The sequence below is a fragment of the Mobula hypostoma genome, chromosome 15 (genome assembly GCF_963921235.1).
Source record: "Mobula hypostoma chromosome 15, sMobHyp1.1, whole genome shotgun sequence".
In the NCBI taxonomy this organism is placed as follows: domain Eukaryota; kingdom Metazoa; phylum Chordata; class Chondrichthyes; order Myliobatiformes; family Myliobatidae; genus Mobula; species Mobula hypostoma.
In genome coordinates, this window is record NC_086111.1 from 4,994,559 (window position 1) to 5,012,623 (window position 18,065).

Consider the following 18,065-nt stretch of genomic DNA (forward strand, 5'->3'; position numbering starts at 1 on the left):
AGAAGAATCGAAATAAGACACCCCCCACCCCCCGACATCGTGACAGGGTGCCCCAAATATTCTGCGAGAATGTCCACTATACGCAAACATAAGACCCACAGGAATTTAATAAGATACTTGGATAGACAGGGGTTGAAATATTTGACATGCACTTACAGAAAGGAATGAAAGATATATAAATGTAAAATCATACCTGGTGTGTTTTCGGGACTCTGCGCGAACTGTCATCGAATAATATCGCAATTATTCCACAGGCTGCCTGCAGTCGAAGGTAGTACCGCCTCGTACGTACTGTGTTCTCTAACCTTCACTAAAATACAGTCTACAGAGCGAACCCCGCTGCCAGGCGCGATCGAAAGAGAACAGAACATCTGATTGTTCCCTACTGAAGACCGTACGGGTGATGACAGAGTTACTGCGGTACAATGCAGATTGAGATCTAAAGCTCACCCTGAGGCACTCGTAGTTTCATTCTGCTAGCAACAATTTTTGGCAATAATATCTGCTCCGAAGCTACAGCGCTGAGCTTTGCTTCTGCTTGCTAGACCAAGTGTGGTCACTGTGCGTCAAGTCCTGTCGCCGGTTGCTTCTGCTGATCTTACATGCTTTATGACTGAATTTATTCCAGTTCCTGCAAGAAATACCTCTTATGGCAAAAAAATGCTTGTTTCTTTTCGTTACAGGTATGGGAAATAAGATGTTGTGAAGGATTGTGAGGTAACCATAGAGTTTAAAACAGCAATTAGAGCCATCTTAATTCATCCATGTAAATAGTCATAGTCATACTTTATTGATCCCGGGGGAAATTGGTTAAAAATAACAATGTTGCTCCGTTGCTTTTAAAATAAATCTTCTGATATATTTCCAGTACGCAAGTATAAGGGCAAACAAAATAATTGTTGTCTGAACAACAGGAATTCTGCAGATGCTGGAAATTCAAGCAACACACATAAAAGTTGCTGGTGAACGCAGCAGGCCAGGCAGCATCTCTAGGAAGAGGTACAATCGACGTTTCAGGCCAAGACCCTTCGAAGGGTCTCGGCCTGAAACGTCGACTGCACCTCTTCCTAGAATTGTTGTCTGATCCAATGTGACATAAAAGGTACAATATGATAAAGAGCACAGTAATAAGAAAAACAATAAATAGAGAAAATTTGCAGATGTTGGAAATCCAAAGCAATACACACACAGTGCTGGAGGAATCAGCAGGTCAGGCAGATGGAAACGTACAAATAGTCAACATTTCAGCCCACTGAGAAGGAAGGGAGAAGATGCCAGAATAGAAAGGTGGGGGAGGGGAAGGAGGCTAACTTTAAGGTGATAGGTGAAGCCAGGTGGGTGGGAAGGGTCAAGGGTTGGAGAAGAAGGAATCTGATAGGAGAGGAGAGTGGACCATGGGAGAAAGGGAAGAAAGGAGGGGATCCAAGGAAAAGTAATAGGTAGCTGAGAATTAGTAAAAGGTCAGAGTGGGGAATAAAGGAAGGGATGGGGGGGATTTGTTTACTGGAAGAAGAAATCGATATTCATGCCATCAGGTTGGAGTGTACCCTGATGGAATATGAGGTGTCGCTCCAGCCTGAGGGTGGCCCCATTTCAGAATGATGCGTAATTTAAATACATGAGATAGAATCAATCTATTTGTATAAACTATGTCCATAAAGTGACACTAGGCACACAAGTGTCTGTACGTTAGGATGACTGATAGGAACTGTTAAAACAGAGGTAGATGGTAGAGTGGACTGGTGCATTAGTGGGTGGAGGTGTTGATCAGCCTCACTGCTTGGGAAAAGTAACTGTCTGGTGTGGATGCTATGTAGCCCCCTCCCTGATGGGAGTGGGAGTGGGACAAACAGACCATGAGCAGTGTGATTAGGATCCCTCATGATGTCACTGGCCCTTTTCTGGCACCTCTCTGTATACAGAATGTATCTTTGATGGTAGATAGGCTGGTGTCAGTGATGTGTTGACTACACTTCATAATCTCTAGCTGAGGGGGATTTTGTGACTGCCATGAAAGGTGCAATGCAAGAACTGGTTTTTAAGTCATCAGTAACACTGGAGTTTCTACACATTGTTGGCAGAAAGTTATTCAGGTGAAGTAATGCAATTGTACAAGCACACATTCAAAAACATACCCATTCAAAATCACACCCACTTAAATGAACAGACAAAATGGGTAGAAATGCACAATGGATACTAATTAAAGGTTTAAATGAGTGACTAGGAAAACATGCTACTTTGGGCTGATAGTAGGTTGAATATCTTAAACTAATTGACAGTCGCTAACGACTAGCCACGTTTAGCTTTTTGTTATTTGATTCAGAGACCTTTTGTTCACTATCTCTTACTGTATCTGATAACACCTTGTAATTTATTATTTATTGTCACAGCCTAACAACAGTGCAATTGTTCTGTCGAAGTTGCAGGCATTTAATTCATAATTAAAAGCAGTAACTAAGAATTGAAGGACAATAATTTTCATTTAGATACATTATGAACCAGGATTTTTCTGATTTTTACCGTTCCAAGAACAGTTGAAAGTTAAGATGTCAGTTGGGTCAGTTGGGATGATAGTTTAACATGTGTCAATATCTACACGGAGGTCTCAGGTGACCAGATACCCATTTTGTTTCTGTAGCACAATCATTGATCAAATTGGTTTTCACAGAGCGCCAGCTGTTCAAAGACCACAGCAATTCGAAGCAAACCAATTAGTGAGCACTATTCCCCGGAGTTCATTTCATTTCTACAAGAAGATAGCAGTCATTGCCAAGACAAACTAATCTTTTGTTTCAGCAATACAAAAGGAAACATGGAGTTGGATCCCATTTTGTTTTGTAAAAGAGGAATGCAGTCAAGAAATTTGTAAAGTTCGTGTTTATTAGCATAGGTTTGTTTTATTGAGCTTTAAGGCTGATGCAGGAGTTCTGAAGTGTAACATGTGAATGCAAAAGCACAAACACAAACCAGGTAGTTTATTGATGGACAAATATTGGGTTGTATACCAAGATAACTCCCTTGCTGTCTCCAAAATTCTCTCTAACTGGGAGGAGAGATCCCCAATCTGCTTCCCAGTATTCTTTATTTATGCTTGAATGTGACAGTCTAAATTATTGTGTTCAAAATGCTAGAGTGGATTTTGGATTTAGAACCTTCTAACTCAGAGGTATTAGTGCTATTAAGTGAGTCATGACCATCACTGCAAAGGTGAAAAGTCATTAATCTGTTGTATGCAGCCAACAAATATTTAAGACAACATTTTATTTGTAGGTTCAATCCCACTCCTGCTTTGCCTCTCTCAGACTGGGTAAACCAATAAGACCAAAGCAGAATTGTTATTTTTGTTTTGATAATGGCAGCAAATCACCATTTTTATAAACACAAGAGATTCTGCAGATGCTGGAAATCCAGAGAAACACACACAAAATGCTGGAGGAACTCAGCAGGTCAGGCAGCGTCTATGAAGGGAAATAAACAGTCGGTGTTTTGGGTCGGAGATTCTCTCCATCAGAAATGGAAAGATTTTTACTTAGGGATATAGCCCAGTAACAGTACCTTCCAGACCATCGAGCCTGTGACTCCAGTTACATCCAAACGACCAATAAATGTGTTAACCTGTCACGTAGCAGTGTTACGTCAACCGCTGTAACAGTGTTACGCCAATCTCTGTAACAGTGTTACGCCAACCGCTGTAACAGTGTTACGCCAATCTCTGTAACAGTGTTACGCCAACCGCTGTAATAGTGTTATGCTAACTGCTGTAATAGTGTTACGCCAACCACTGTAATAGTGTTATGCTAACTGCTGTAATAGTGTTACGCCAACCACTGTAATAGTGTTACACTAACCACTGCTCTTCTGTGCTGCAATAACCCAAAATAGGAAGGTGGGGGAGGGAAAGGAGTACAAGCTGGCAAAAATAAAAAGATTTCACAGAATCCACCCTTGTTATTTTGGCTGCCTCTTTCCTCAGATGAAACAGTAATTTAAAAAAATAAGTTCTACACTTTTGTCCAGTTTGTGATTTTGTTGCCTTAAGCGCATTGTTTGACTGATATTGATGGCGGCTGGAAAGTAACTATACAGCAGTGCTTCGTCAGATGTTACTCGGCCTCCTAAGCTTCCAATATCGGAGGTTGCAAGTGAATGTTCATTAGTAGCTACTGACAAGTACTGTACACTCATGTTTCAGACAGACTGACCTGGACGGGCACATTGCTGCAACTGAAGACGTGAGACACAGGAGCAGAATTAGGCCACTCGGCCCATTGAATCTACTCCACCATCCCATCATGGCTGATTTATTATCCTTCTCAATCCCATTCTCCTGCCTTCTCCCTGTATCCTATGGCATCCTTATTAATTATAGGATTCTGATATTTTTAATCCAAGGATCTTTCAGAAGTCAAGAAAGAGGCATAAAACTTGTTGCTTCCCAATCATTTTATTAAGCGCTAACAGAACAAAGGAAATGGAAACACAAGGTTGCAAAAGTCTAATAGCTAAAAACAAAGAACAGAAAAAGACTAAGATGAATAAAGTTGGTGAGCCTATGTGTTCTGCTCTTTTTATATCATTGATTAGAAACTTTCTATTCAAATTTGTAGAAAGAAATTAGCCAATCAGGTTATCCTTATTCAAATAATGCAACACCAGAGAACCTTCCAGAATCTAATGCAACTGAACAATTGCATACGCATACTGTGACCACTAGGAAACATACTAACCAGTTACATGTATATAGGTAGTTATATAAAGAACAAGCAGACAATTAATTGTTGAACTGCGAAGAACATAGCAATTATACAATCTAATCCAACATAATCCAGAACCTATCAATCTCTGAAGAAGGATTACATCTTTCATATCCTCTTATAGATAAGGTCATAAACAAGGGCCTTATCTGTCATCTCAGACAAACTTAAAAGAAATTTTGGAGAAGATATTAAGTGTAAGATATTGATATCAGTTGGGTGACACCAGAACTAAGGGTTATAGGTTAAGGATGAAAAGAGAAATACTTTCATACTTTATACTTTATTGTCGCCAAACAATTGATACTAGAGCGTACAATCATCACAGCGATATTTGATTCTGCTCTTTGTGCTCCCTGGAGTACAAATCGATAGTAAATATTAAAAATTTAAATTGTAAATCATAAATAGAAAATAGAAAAGGGAAAGTAAGGATGTGCAAAAAACTGAGAGGCAGGTCCGGATATTTGGAGGGTACGGCCCAGATCCAGGTCAGGATCCGTTCAGCAGTCTTATCACAGTTGGAAAGAAGCTGTTCCCAAATCTGGCCGTACGAGTCTTCAAGCTCCTGAGCCTTCTCCCGGAGGGAAGAGGGACGAAGTGTGTTGGCTGGGTGGGTCGTGTCCTTGATAATCCTGGCAGCACTAAATATTTAAAGGGAAGCCTCTTCACTCAGAAGGTGGTGCGAGTGTGAAAGAGCTACCATCATAACCTTCTGCTAGTGAGAGCCTAGAGTGCTCACATTGACTGCAGTGTTCAAAGTGAATTTATTATCAAAGTACATATATGTCAGCCTTTACAACCCTGGCATTCATTCTCTTGCAGGAATCCACAGTAAATACAAAAAAAATGAAAAACACAAACAAAATAATAATAATAAATAAATAAACAATAAATATTGAGAACATTTAGGAATCGGATGGCAGAGGGGAAGAAGCTGTTCCTGAATCGCTGAGTGTGTGCCTTCAGGCTTCTGTATCTCCTACCTGATGGTAACAGTGAGAAAAGGCCATGCCCTGGATGCTGGAGGACTTTAATAATGGACACTACCTTTATGAGACACCGCTCCCTGAAGATGTCCTGGGTACTTTGTAGGCTAGTACCCAAGATGGAGCTGACTAGATTTACAACCTTCTGCAGCTTCTTTCGGTCCTGTGCAGTAGCCCCTCCATACCAGACAGTGATGCAGTCTGTCAGAATGCTCTCCATGGTACAACCATAGAAGTTTTTGAGTGTATTTGTTGACTTGCCAAATCTCTTCAAACTCCCTAACAAAATATAGCCGCTCTCTTGCCTTGTTTATAACCTCATTGATATGTTGGGACTGGGTTTGGTCCTCAGAGATCTTGACACCCAGGAACTCGAAGCAGCTCACTCTCTCCACTTCTGATCCCTCTTTGAGGATTGGTATGTGCTCCTTCGTCTAACCCTTCCTGAAGTCCACAACCAGCTCTTTCATCTTACCTATGTTTAGTGCCAGTTTGTTGCTGCGGCACCATTCCACTAGTTGGCATATCTCACTCCTGTACACCCTCTCATCACCACCTGAGATTCTACCAACAATGGTTGTATCATCAGCAAATTTATAGATGGTATTTGAGCTATGCCTAGCCACACAGTCATGTAGAGCAGAGAGTAGAGCAGTGGGCTAAGCACACACCCCTGAGGTGTGCCAGTGTTGATTGTCAGCGAGGAGGAGATGTTATCACCAATCTGCAAAGATTGTGGTCTTCCAGTTAGGAAGTCGAGGATCCAATTACAGAAGAAGGTACAGAGGCCCAGGTTCTGCAACTTCTCAATCAGGATTGTGGAAATGGTGGTATTAATTGCTGAGCTATAGTCGATGAACAGCATCCTGACGTAAGTGTTTGTGTTGTCCAGGTGGTCTAAAGCCACGTGGAGAGCCATTGAGATTGTGTCTGCCATTGACCCATTGCAGCAATAGGCAAATTGCAATGGGCCCAGGTCCTTGCTGAGGCAGGAGTTCAGTCTAGTCATAACCAACCTCTCAAAGCATTTCATCACTGTCGATGTGAGTGCTACTGGGCGATAGTCATTAAGGAAGCCCATGTTATTCTTCTTAGGCACTGGTGTAATTGTTGCTTTTTTGAAGCAAGTGAGAACTTCTGCCCTTAGCAGTGAGAGGTTGAAAATGTCCTTGAATACTCCCACTAGTTGGTTGGCACAGGTTTTCAGAGCCTTACCAGGTACTCCATTGGGACCTTCTGCCTTGCGAGGGTTCACTCTCAGAGGGTAATTGCAGTTCCTGAACCTGGTGGCTTGACTATTGCAGTACCTCCTTCCTGATTGCAGCAATGAGAAGAGAGCATGGGCTAGTTTGACTGTAAATGCTCAGGAGTAATTCAAAAGCAGAAAATGCTGGAAAATCACAGCAATTCAGGTTCCAGCTGTTGAATGCAAACCAGTCAATGTTTCAGCACAGAAACTCTAGAATGAATTAAGACAATGAAAATAAATTCCAATACTTTTCCCTGAATCTCATTGCTTTTTGAAGATGCCTTATAAAACGAAAAAGGATCCACCTTCCAGAGCAGCTAGTTTGATCATTAATGAGGAATTGCCACCAGCTAGTGCCACTCTACATTAGAACAGGATGGAATTCAACCCAGGTTAGTCTAATGCAAAATAATCAATGTCATTTCATATTTCTCCCTTCTGAAGCAGGCTTGTCTCTCAGTGAGCACACGTGTCAGGGAAAATTCCAAGTTCTACGACTGAAGAGAGAAACTGAGGAGTTCAGAACACACTGGAGTGCTGCCAAACCACTTTGAGGTCTGCAGGTTGTCATAAAATCCTGTATTGAATTTGGCATGTTTAGGGCTCAAGGGCACACTGGCAGTTAATTTAGCAGCAAATATTACACATCCTTTTACTTCCAAGCATCATTTGCAAAAACCAACATCAACACAATTACTATTAGGAAGGAGAAATTCATGCTAGGACCAAAGGGAAGCAAGACGGTTGTACTTTACCCCAAAGCAAGACTGGAAGAATATAATTTGCCACTGGCCTTGTGATAGGTTGACCTATCTGTCAATGTACTCTGGAATGTGTTTATTAGAAGCCACTTGCATGAATCCTCAGGAAAAGGAAATATTACTTCTTCACAGTACATTTCATGACATTAGGATGTTTCAAACAGTTTTACAGCCCGTGGTGGTAATGTGAGAATTCTGGCAGGGGTTTATACACCAGTTAACTAAATGATCATCAGTGTTCATCGACTTTAAGCTTTGGCGAGAGGTAATGTTAGCACGTTCTTCCTCTTTAAATAATTGTGTCAATGCCATTTGCAATATTGGTTTTGAACAATAATTGCTGCTCTGAATGAGGCAGTCACCCTTTATGGTGGCTGACAGCCCTTTGGGATGGAGTGATGCTCAGAAAATTTTCAAGAGTGGTCTGTGAAGAGCCCCTGAATAAAGTCCACACACTTTGTTTACTCTCCTATACAATGGGCATGCAGACTGGCAAGTAAAACACTGATAATCCACTGTCCAACTATTCAGCTATCCCAGTGGTTTGGCACCCAGCTCAATAGTGCCAATTCCAGGGCCAAGGTACACACGCTGACTTGAAGCTGGGCTGGGGAGGATGCAGAGCAATTTCACAAGGAATGTAGGAAGCTCAGGGGTGAGCTTCTAGAAGTGTATAAGATCATGAGGGACTTCGATAAAATGGATGGTCACAGTCTTTTTCCCAGAGTAGGTGAATCTAAGACGAGAGGACATTGATTCAAGCAAGCAGGAAACATTAAAAAGAGCCTGAGGAGCAACTTTTTCCACACAGAGGGAGGTGGGTTTATGGATCAAGCTGCCAGAGAGGGGTACAGTTACTTAGACAGGTACGTGGACAGAAAAAGTTTAGAGGGATATGTGTCAAGTACAGGCAAAAGGTCTAGCTCAGATACTCATCTTGCTTAACATGGATGAGCTGGGCTGAAAAGCCTATATCTGTGCTGTGTGACTGTCACCATGAATCCCAGCTAATTCTGTCTCACACACTCATCTGAAACTTTCCAGGACATTGCCACTGGTGCTCATTTAAACTTCACGTTTCCTGGACTGGACCTCACCCATCCGGGACACTCTCTCTTCTCCCCGTTTCCAGTGGGTAGAAAATACAAAAGCCTGAAGGCATGTGCCACCGGGCTCAAGGACCAATTCTGTCCCACTGTTATCAGACTCTTGTACAATAAGACTAATTCTTGGCTTTACAATCTGCCTAGTTATGAACTTGCACTTTATCTACACTGCACTTTGTTGGTAACTTTTACACTCTGTTTTGCCGTGTTATTGTTTTATCTTATTCTAGCTCGGTTCCTTAAGGTTGTCATAGCCTGGCATTTACCCCTGCTACACCTGCCCTTACACCTTCTCCCTCACCTCCATTCAGGGCCACAAACAGTCCTTCCAGGTGACATTTCACTTGCAGGTCTGTTGAGGTCACCTTCAGTATCCCGTGCTCCTGGTGTGGCTTCCACTAAATCGGGGCCATCCAACATAGATTGGGGGCACTGCTTCACCAAGCACCTTCGCTGTGTCTGGCATGAAAAGTGGGATTTCCCAGTTACAATCCATTTCCATTTCAACATTTCGGTCCATGGGTCCCTCTACTGTCATGATAAGGCAACTCTCAGGTTGGAAGAGCCTCCAACCTGATGGCATGAATATCTATTTCCCAGTAATTTCTGCCCTCCTCTCTTTTCCCATTCCACAATTTTGTCTCCCCCTTACCCCTTCTCTTCTCATCACCTGTCATCACATTCCACTAGTGCCTCTCCTTCTTTTTCTCCCATGGTCCACTCTAACCTCTCCGATCAGACCCCTTCTTCAGATCCTTACCTTTTCCAACTGTCACTTCACATCTTCTCACTCATCAGCCTCCACCTCCCTCACCCACTTCCCCACTTCACCATCACCCCTCACCCCTCACTTCCACCCACTTCCCCATCACCCATCACCCCCACCCCCTTCCCCATCACCCCCACCCCTCACCCACTTCACCATCACCCCTCACCCCTCACTTCCACCCACCTCCCCATCATCTATCACCCCCACCCCCTTCCCCATCACCCCCCACCCCTCACCCACTTCCCCATCACCCATCACCCTCACCCCTCACCCACTTCCCCATCAGCCATCACCCCCACCCCTCACCCACTTCCCCATCACCCATCACCCCCACCCCTCACCCACTTCCCCATCACCCCCACCCCTCACCCACTTCCCCATCACCCATCACCCCTCACTTCCACCCACCTCCCCATCATCTATCACCCCCACCCCCTTCCCCATCACCCCCCACCCCTCACCCACTTCCCCATCACCCCCCACCCCTCACCCACTTCCCCATCACCCATCACCCTCACCCCTCACCCACTTCCCCATCACCCATCACCCCCACCCCTCACCCACTTCCCCATCACCCATCACCCCCACCCCTCACCCACTTCCCCATCACCCATCACCCCCACCCCTCACCCACTTCCCCATCACCCATCACCCCTCACTTTCACCCACTTCCCCATCATCTATCACCCCCCCCCCCTTCACCCTCACCCCCCACCCCTCACCCACTTCCCCATCACCCATCAACCTCACCCCTCACCCACTTCCTCATCACCCCCACCCCTCACCCACTTCCCCATCACCCATCACCCCCACCCCTCACCCACTTCCCCATCACCCCCACCCCTCACCCACTTCACCATCACCCATCACCCCCACCCCTCACCCACTTCCCCATCACCCATCACCCCCACACCTTACCCACTTCCCCATCACCCATCACCCCCACACCTTACCCACTTCCCCATCACCTGGATTCACCCATCTCTTGCCAGCCTGTACTCCTTCCTCCCCACTCACCCTCTTCCCCCTTCCTTTCCAATTCTGAACAATGGTCTCCAAAGATGCTGCCTAGTCTGCTGATTTTCTCCAGCAGTTTGTGTGTGTTGCTCTGGATTTTCAGGCTCTTTCTGGGAATATAGCACTTCCTCATTCGCCTTAATACCCAGCTTGTAGTAGGTAAGCAGAAAGATCAGTTTGCGTGGAAAGGGAAACATTGAGGAAGTGAGCTGAAACTAGTGATGGTTGGTTGAACATCATCATAGAACACCATTTTGTAAAAAAGTTAAGGAAAAATGTTGTTGCCCAGGAGATTCAGGATGAAATTTAGTCCTTGTTGGTCCCTGACCAGAAGTGGAAGAAAGGCAGTTCAGATAAATGTAAGCATTGTGACTTTGCAATCATCAATCTATTTATTGTCGTCTTTACCACGTATACTATTTACTCTATAAGCTTCGAGCGAACTTCAGAACTGCTGATAAAAGTTCTTCACCCAGCAACGTTAATCGATTTCTCCTTCCCCAGATGCTTCCTGACCTGCTCAGTATTTGCTATTTATTCATTTCGAGATACAGAGTGGGACAAGCCATGTCTCGGCAACCCACCTATTTAACTCCAGCATAGGCACAGGACAATTTACAATGATCAATTAACCTACCAACTGGTACGCCTTTGGACTGTGGGAGGGAACTGGAGCACCTGGAGGAGACCCATGTGGCCACGGTGAGAATGCACAGACTCCTTACGTAGAGGCAGTGGTGGCAATTGTATCCAGGTCACTGGTACTGTAAAGCGTTGTGGTGACCACTATGCTACCATACCGTTCAAACAGTAGTAGTATCTCATTAACTGCTACGCTGACATGGTGCCCTTTTATTTCAGATTTCCAGTACTACACTCTTCTAGTTCTAAGCGTTACCTGGCCTGGTGATACGTACGGCCCAGAAAACACTGACGGTATTCTGACCTAATGCAATGCGTAAGTAGCATGACATTGACATGATGCCTACAGACGGATGAATGAGGGCATCAGAGATCATTATCGTCTCTTTCCTTATATCTCTCTTCAATAGCTGCCAACATTATTTAGACATGTAACCAAGTAGATGGGCCTTCTTAGCAGTGGACTCTGCTTGGTTGGACTAAGTCAGGTCATTTGTGATATTGACCATGAGGAACTTAAAGCTTTTGACCTGTTCCACTTGCGCACCACCGATGTAAATGGGGTCGTGCGGTCTGCTACTCCTTCTGAAGTCAACAACCAATTCCTTCATCTTGCTGACATTGAGGGATAGGTTATTAAAAGGAACATTGAAAGGAACAAACAAAATAATAATAAATAAATAAGCAATAAGTATTGAGAACATGAGATGAAGAATCCTTGTAATGAGTCCATAGGTTGTGGGAACAGTTCAGCATTGGGGTGAGTGAATTTGTTGCCTTTGGTTCAAGAGCCTGAATGTTGAGGGGTAACAACTGTTCCTGAACCTGGTGGTGGGGGTTCTGAGGCTCCTGTATCTCCTTCCTGATGGCAACGGCGAGAAGAGAACATGGCCTGGATGGTGGGCTTTCCTGTGACAACAATGCATGTAGATGTGCTTAATGGTGGGGAGGGCTTACCCTGTGATGGACTGGGCTGTATCCACTGCTATTTGTAGGATTTTCCATTCAAGAGCTTCGGTGTTTCCATACCAGTCCATGACACAACCAGTCAATATACTCTCACTCCAGACCACTAAAGGCCATCTTATTTCAATTTAATATTTGCAAATCAGATATAGCTGAGTGTAGTTTCTTTCCCTTGAAGTCCACAAAACACATTGGGTAGATACAAGTAAATGTGCCTGGCAATATTGGCCAGCAAATACAACTTATAGTTCAAAAGCATTTATAAAATTCTTGGAAGACTCCACAGTTACAGCAAACTTCTCAATTTCATCATTGAGTTTAAATAACATGTCTATGTTATGCATCAGCTAAGGAGACAAATAATTTTCCAACTTCCAGCCAAACACATGAATAATAATTTGAAAAATGCAAAACATCCTCTCTGATCTGACCAACATAGTTCTGTTGCCACATTAACAATTTGGACACATGAATGGAAAGAGATGCCTATTGTAATATCAATTTTAAAATATTTTAGTTCCAAACCAAGAAGAGTATTTGAATAAAATATCTGTGGCCAAACAAGAGGCTTGCCACCCCTACTTTGTCTTTCAAATGACCTAATGCTGTGTGTAATTGTGGTTTAAAGTGACTTGTCACAAGACCAGCTTCTGTATGAAACACCAGATTAGCGCAAAAGAATGACAATCACTGGAAATTGGAATTAAATAGTTGTAAATGCTCAGGCAAAGAAAAATCAAATTAAAGTGAAGATGAACCTACATTGGGCATCATTGGACTGGGTATGCATTAACCCTCAGGGCTTCTAGAAAGTTCATCGACCAATAGCATTAACTTGGTTTTTCACCCTCCACACCCGATGAGTATTTGCTGCATTTTCTTTCATTTCAGATTTCTGGATATCATATTTCCATGTCTTCCCCTGTTTTGCAACTCAAAACTTGTTTGTTTTCTAATCTTTCCAAGTTCTGATTTTAAAAAAAAGGTCACTGATTTGGAACATACTGTGAAACATAGAACATTACAGCAAGTACAGGTCCCTCGGCCCTTGATGTTTTGCTGACCTTTTAACCCTTCCCTCCTGCATAGCCCTTAAGTTTTTCCATCATGCATGTACCTTTCTCTTAAGTGTCCCTAATGGACAGTATCTGTCTCTACCACCACCTCTGCAGGCCGTTCAACATGCCCACTGCTCTCTGTAAAGACCCATTCACTTTGTTTTCTATCTGCAGATGTTGCCTGATACGCTGAGTGTATCTAGCTCTTTCTCTTAAGCTGGTGTTAATTGTCCAGTCCCTGTTGTTCTTCATAAGGCAGTTGTGAGGCACCACTTTAACTGAGCCAAGCCACTTGGAGAAGATCAGGGAAAGACGTCCAATAATTTAACCCAGCATAAATGAAAGAATTATTGAGCTATCTGTATATAGATAGGGAAGATGCTCAGAATGAACTGAACAAAGCCCCCATTTCTGTTTCAGACTCAGTATCACTCACTTATCAAACTTTCCAGGCCACTTTATTAGGCACACCTGTACACGTACCCATTAATGCAAGTATCTAATTAGCCAATCATGTGGCAGCAACTCAATGCATAAAAGCATGCCGACATTGTCAAGAGTTGCATTTGTTGATCAGACCAAACATCAGAATGGGGAATAAATATGATTCAAGTGATTTTGACTGTAGAATGATGGTTAGTGCCAGATGGGGTGGTTTGAGTATCTTAGAAACTGCTGATCTCCTGGGATTTTCACACACTATAGTCTCAAGTGTTTACAGGGAACGGTGCAAAAAAAAAGAAGAAATCTATCAAGTGGCAATCCTGTGGGAAAAGTGCCCCTGTTAATGGGAAAGGTCAGAGGAGAATGGCCAGACTGGTTCAGGCTGACCGGAAGGAGACAGTAACTCAAATAACTATGTTAAAACAGTGGTGTCTAAAAGACCGTCTCTGAACATAGTCGAACCTCGAAGTGGATGGGCTACAGCCGCAGAAGAGCATACTGCGTTCCATTCCTGTATCTAATAAAGTGGCCATTCAGGGTAAAATCTACTGGAAACAGCCATCTTCATTCAGGTTTGGGGAAGGAAAAAACTTTCTTGCACCAGTTTACAAGATGATATCATGTGGTAACCAGTTTTTCATATATTCAGCTTGACTCCCACACTGGTGATAAGGTTTCCCATTACGCAACACTGTTGTTACCCTTGACCGAACATGGTTTCAAAACAGTCAGCTTAAGCACGCACTGTGATGTCAATTCACAGGTTAACCAGGTTAAGATACAAGGCCCTATCTTGCTACAGAGGCAGTCATGTGTAACACATGCAGCTGACGGCAGTGTCCTGGCATGTCCCTGCCTCACAGAATTATTTTCATGACAGAATAAGCTGCAGCTGGAATTATTTCAAAAGCAGCCACTTGGAAATTAAATGAACCATGCTCGTTTTGTTTTAAGAACCTTGTCGCTGCACTGAAAACCAGTTCAGATCAAGCTGTGCACAAGGCAGAGTAATTACGTACAAGCAGACAGATATTTGACTTTAATTTTCATGATAAGACTGCCTATGCACAGGGACTCCTTCAGCAATAAAATTTGAAGCAGTGGAATAATCTACTATCAAATACATTCGACAGTTTTCGTTTCATTTGGGTGGTATGTGAAAAGGAGAAACCAATAAACCTAGGAAAAGAGGTGAAGCGCAGCAACTTGCTGATGGCACAGCAGATAACCGAACCACATTCATCATTCCTGGTTTTATTTACTGAATGGACAATGAGCCCATGAGCATTACCTTGCTTTCTTTTGCATTACTCACTTAAATTAATTTATATATACGGTGTGTATTTTTCTTATTGTAACTTATAGATATTATTATTATGTTCTGCAAAACAACAAATTTCATGACAAATGGCAGTGATAGTCAACCTGATTCGGATTAGGATTAATGGAATAGTGTACAAAAGCTACTTTTCCAACAATATAAGTTCAAATACCACTACAACCGCTAAGGATCTTAAATGTAGTTAGCTAAAGAAAGTTGGAATTTAAAAACCACTACCATTTATGAAGATCACAATCCAATCCAGCTTACTAGTGTGCACTAGGGAAGGAAATGTGTCACTGGTGTATGTGGGACTGCCAACTGAAGTCAATGTAACCAGAGTAATATACACAGCCATTACTGACTTGTGCACTTAGCACAAGTGATTATAGGTGATTTCCTATTACCCACACACTATTTCTAAAAGTTATCCTTTTGTGGGATCTGGGCATCATCGGCAGAGCCAATGTTAATTACCCTTCCCTGATTGAAATGCTGCAGCCCTTAGATGACTTGGATGAAGTGATCATGTGTATCGTAGCCATATTTGCTGGTCATTATGGTGGGTTGGTATGGTATGAAGAAGGTACAATGATATGGATGCTTCCCTGGTATCATGGATTCTTGATTACCTGACTGGCAGACCACAGTACGTGTGCTTGCAACACTGTGTGCCCGACAGAGTGATCAGCAGCACGGGGGCTCCACAGGGGACTTGTCTTGTCTCCCTTTCTCTTCACCATTTACCCCTCGGACTTCAACTACTGCACAGAGTCTTGTCATCTTCAGAAGTTTTCTGATGACTCTGCCATAGTTGGATGCATCAGCAAGGGAGATGAGGCTGAGTACAGGGCTATGGTAGGAAACCTTGTCACATGGTGTGAGCAGAATTATCTGCAGCTTAATGTGAAAAAGACTAAGGAGCTGGTGGTAGACCTGACGAGAGCTAAGGTACCGGTGACCCCTGTTTCCATCCAGGGGGTCAGTGTGGACATGGTGGAGGATTACAAATACCTGAGGATACGAATTGACAATAAACTGGACTGGTCAAAGAACACTGAGGCTGTCTACAAGAAGGGTCAGAGCCGTCTCTATTTCCTGAGGAGACTGAGGTCCTTTAACATCTGCTGGACGATGCTGAGGATGTTCTACGAGTCTGTGGTGGCCAGTGCTATCATGTTTGCTGTTGTGTGCTGGGGCAGCAGGCTGAGGGTAGCAGACTCCAACAGAATCAACAAACTCACTCGTAAGGCCAGTGATGTTGTGGGGATGGAACTGGACTCTCTGACGGTGGTGTCTGAAAAGAGGATGCTGTCTAAGTTGCATGCCATGTTGGACAATGTCTCCCATCCACTATATAATGTACTGGGTAGGCACAGGAGTACATTCAGCCAGAGACTCATTCCACCGAGATGCAGCACAGAGCGTCATAGGAAGTCATTCCTGCCTGTGGCCATCAAACTTTACAACTCCTCCCTTGGAGGGTCAGACTCCCTGAGCCAATAGGCTGGTCCTGGACTTATTTCATAATTTACATATTACTATTTAACTATTTATGGTTCTATTACTATTTATTATTTATGGTGCAACTGTAATGAAAACCAATTTCCCCCGGGATCAACAAAGTATGACTAGGACTATATTGCAAATGGATATACGTGAGAGCAGGAAGAGATGGAGTCAAAGACACAAGAGATTCAGCAGATGCTGGAAAACTTGAGCAATACACACGAAATGCTGAAGGAATTTAGCAGGTCAGGCAGCATCTATGGAGGGAAATAAACAGTAGACTTTTCGGGTTGAAATCCTTCATCATAGGGGTTGAAGTGAAGTTTATTGTCATATGCAGACGCAAGGTGATCTACAGGTACAATTAAAAACTTAGTTGCAGCAGCATCACGTAACATACAGTAGATGCAGACAACAATGCAATTCAAGCACAATACAAAATCTGTCAATTATACAAGAGAGAGAAGAATAAAACTGTGCAAAACACGACTTTAAGTGGAAAAAGAATATCTAATCAGAGTTAAGTCTATGGCAATGCAAGAGGTGGTCCATAGTATTCCGTGTGCAGGTCAGTTCGAGACTGTGAGGGTCCCAAGAAAGTAGCTGTTCCTGAACCGGCTGATGTGGAACTTTAGGCTTCCGTATATCCTACCCAACAGTAGCAGAGAAAAAAGGACATGTGCCCAATGGTGGAGAGAGAGAGAGTGGGACAAGAGAGAGCAAGGAAAACAACAGATCAACTCTAAATTCCATGATGATAAGCAATTAGCAGGAGAGCAGAAAAATGGTTCAACAATGGCTCAAAGTCTCCCTGAAAGATGTACCCACTCACTAATATAGAACATGTCACTTGTATGCTTCGAAACAATTCAAGATGGGGTTCACAAGTGAAAAAGGAAATCCCTATTCAACAGACAGATGGACACATATCTACTTTTCTGATGTGGACACATAATCTCTCTATTTTTGTAATCAGATTTTCAAGGTAGAGCGTGTTAGCTGGGTTGTTTACAGTACAAATGTTCCAAAAATATCTCCTCTCCTCCAGCCTCCTACATCCCTTTCCTCTGTTTTATAGCCTCTTCTTTGCTCTCCTCTCCTTTCATCTCATCTCTCTTCTCCTCCTTCTTCTCTTACACTCCTCCTTTTTCTGTTCATCTGATTCTCCCCTCCCTCTTCCCCTTCCCCTCTTCTTATCTCCTTTCATCTGATTCTCCCCTCCCTTTTCACATTCCCTCTCCTCCTCCCTACCTTCATCTAGTTCTCTCTTCACTCATCGCTTTTCCCTCTCCATCACTCTCCCCTCCATCTGTTTCTTCCCTCCCTCTACCCTCTCCCTCCTCTCTGAGCTCCATTTCACACTCCTTTACATTGAGGTTACCTGCAGCAACTTGATGGCACTGCAGATAACTGAACTGCTTTGATAATCTCTTAGCTATATTCACTTAAATCTTTAGCACAATGTAAATTAATGATTTCA

At 43.2% G+C, this 18,065-nt stretch overlaps 1 protein-coding gene across 6 annotated transcripts in view; it reads right to left on the reverse strand.

The window, feature by feature from the left end:
• LOC134356657 (proline-rich transmembrane protein 3-like) overlaps positions 1-18,065 on the reverse strand; it is a 212,486-nt gene that overhangs the window by 183,311 nt on the left and 11,110 nt on the right. For 5 of the 6 annotated variants that reach the window (XM_063067645.1, XM_063067646.1, XM_063067644.1 and 2 more), the window contains exon 1: positions 194-526. The exons of the other annotated variant lie outside the window; for it this stretch is intronic. The gene's annotated coding sequence lies outside the window, so the exon portion shown is untranslated. Of the gene's footprint in view, positions 1-193; positions 527-18,065 lie in introns of those variants that run through there. 6 annotated transcript variants of the gene reach the window in all.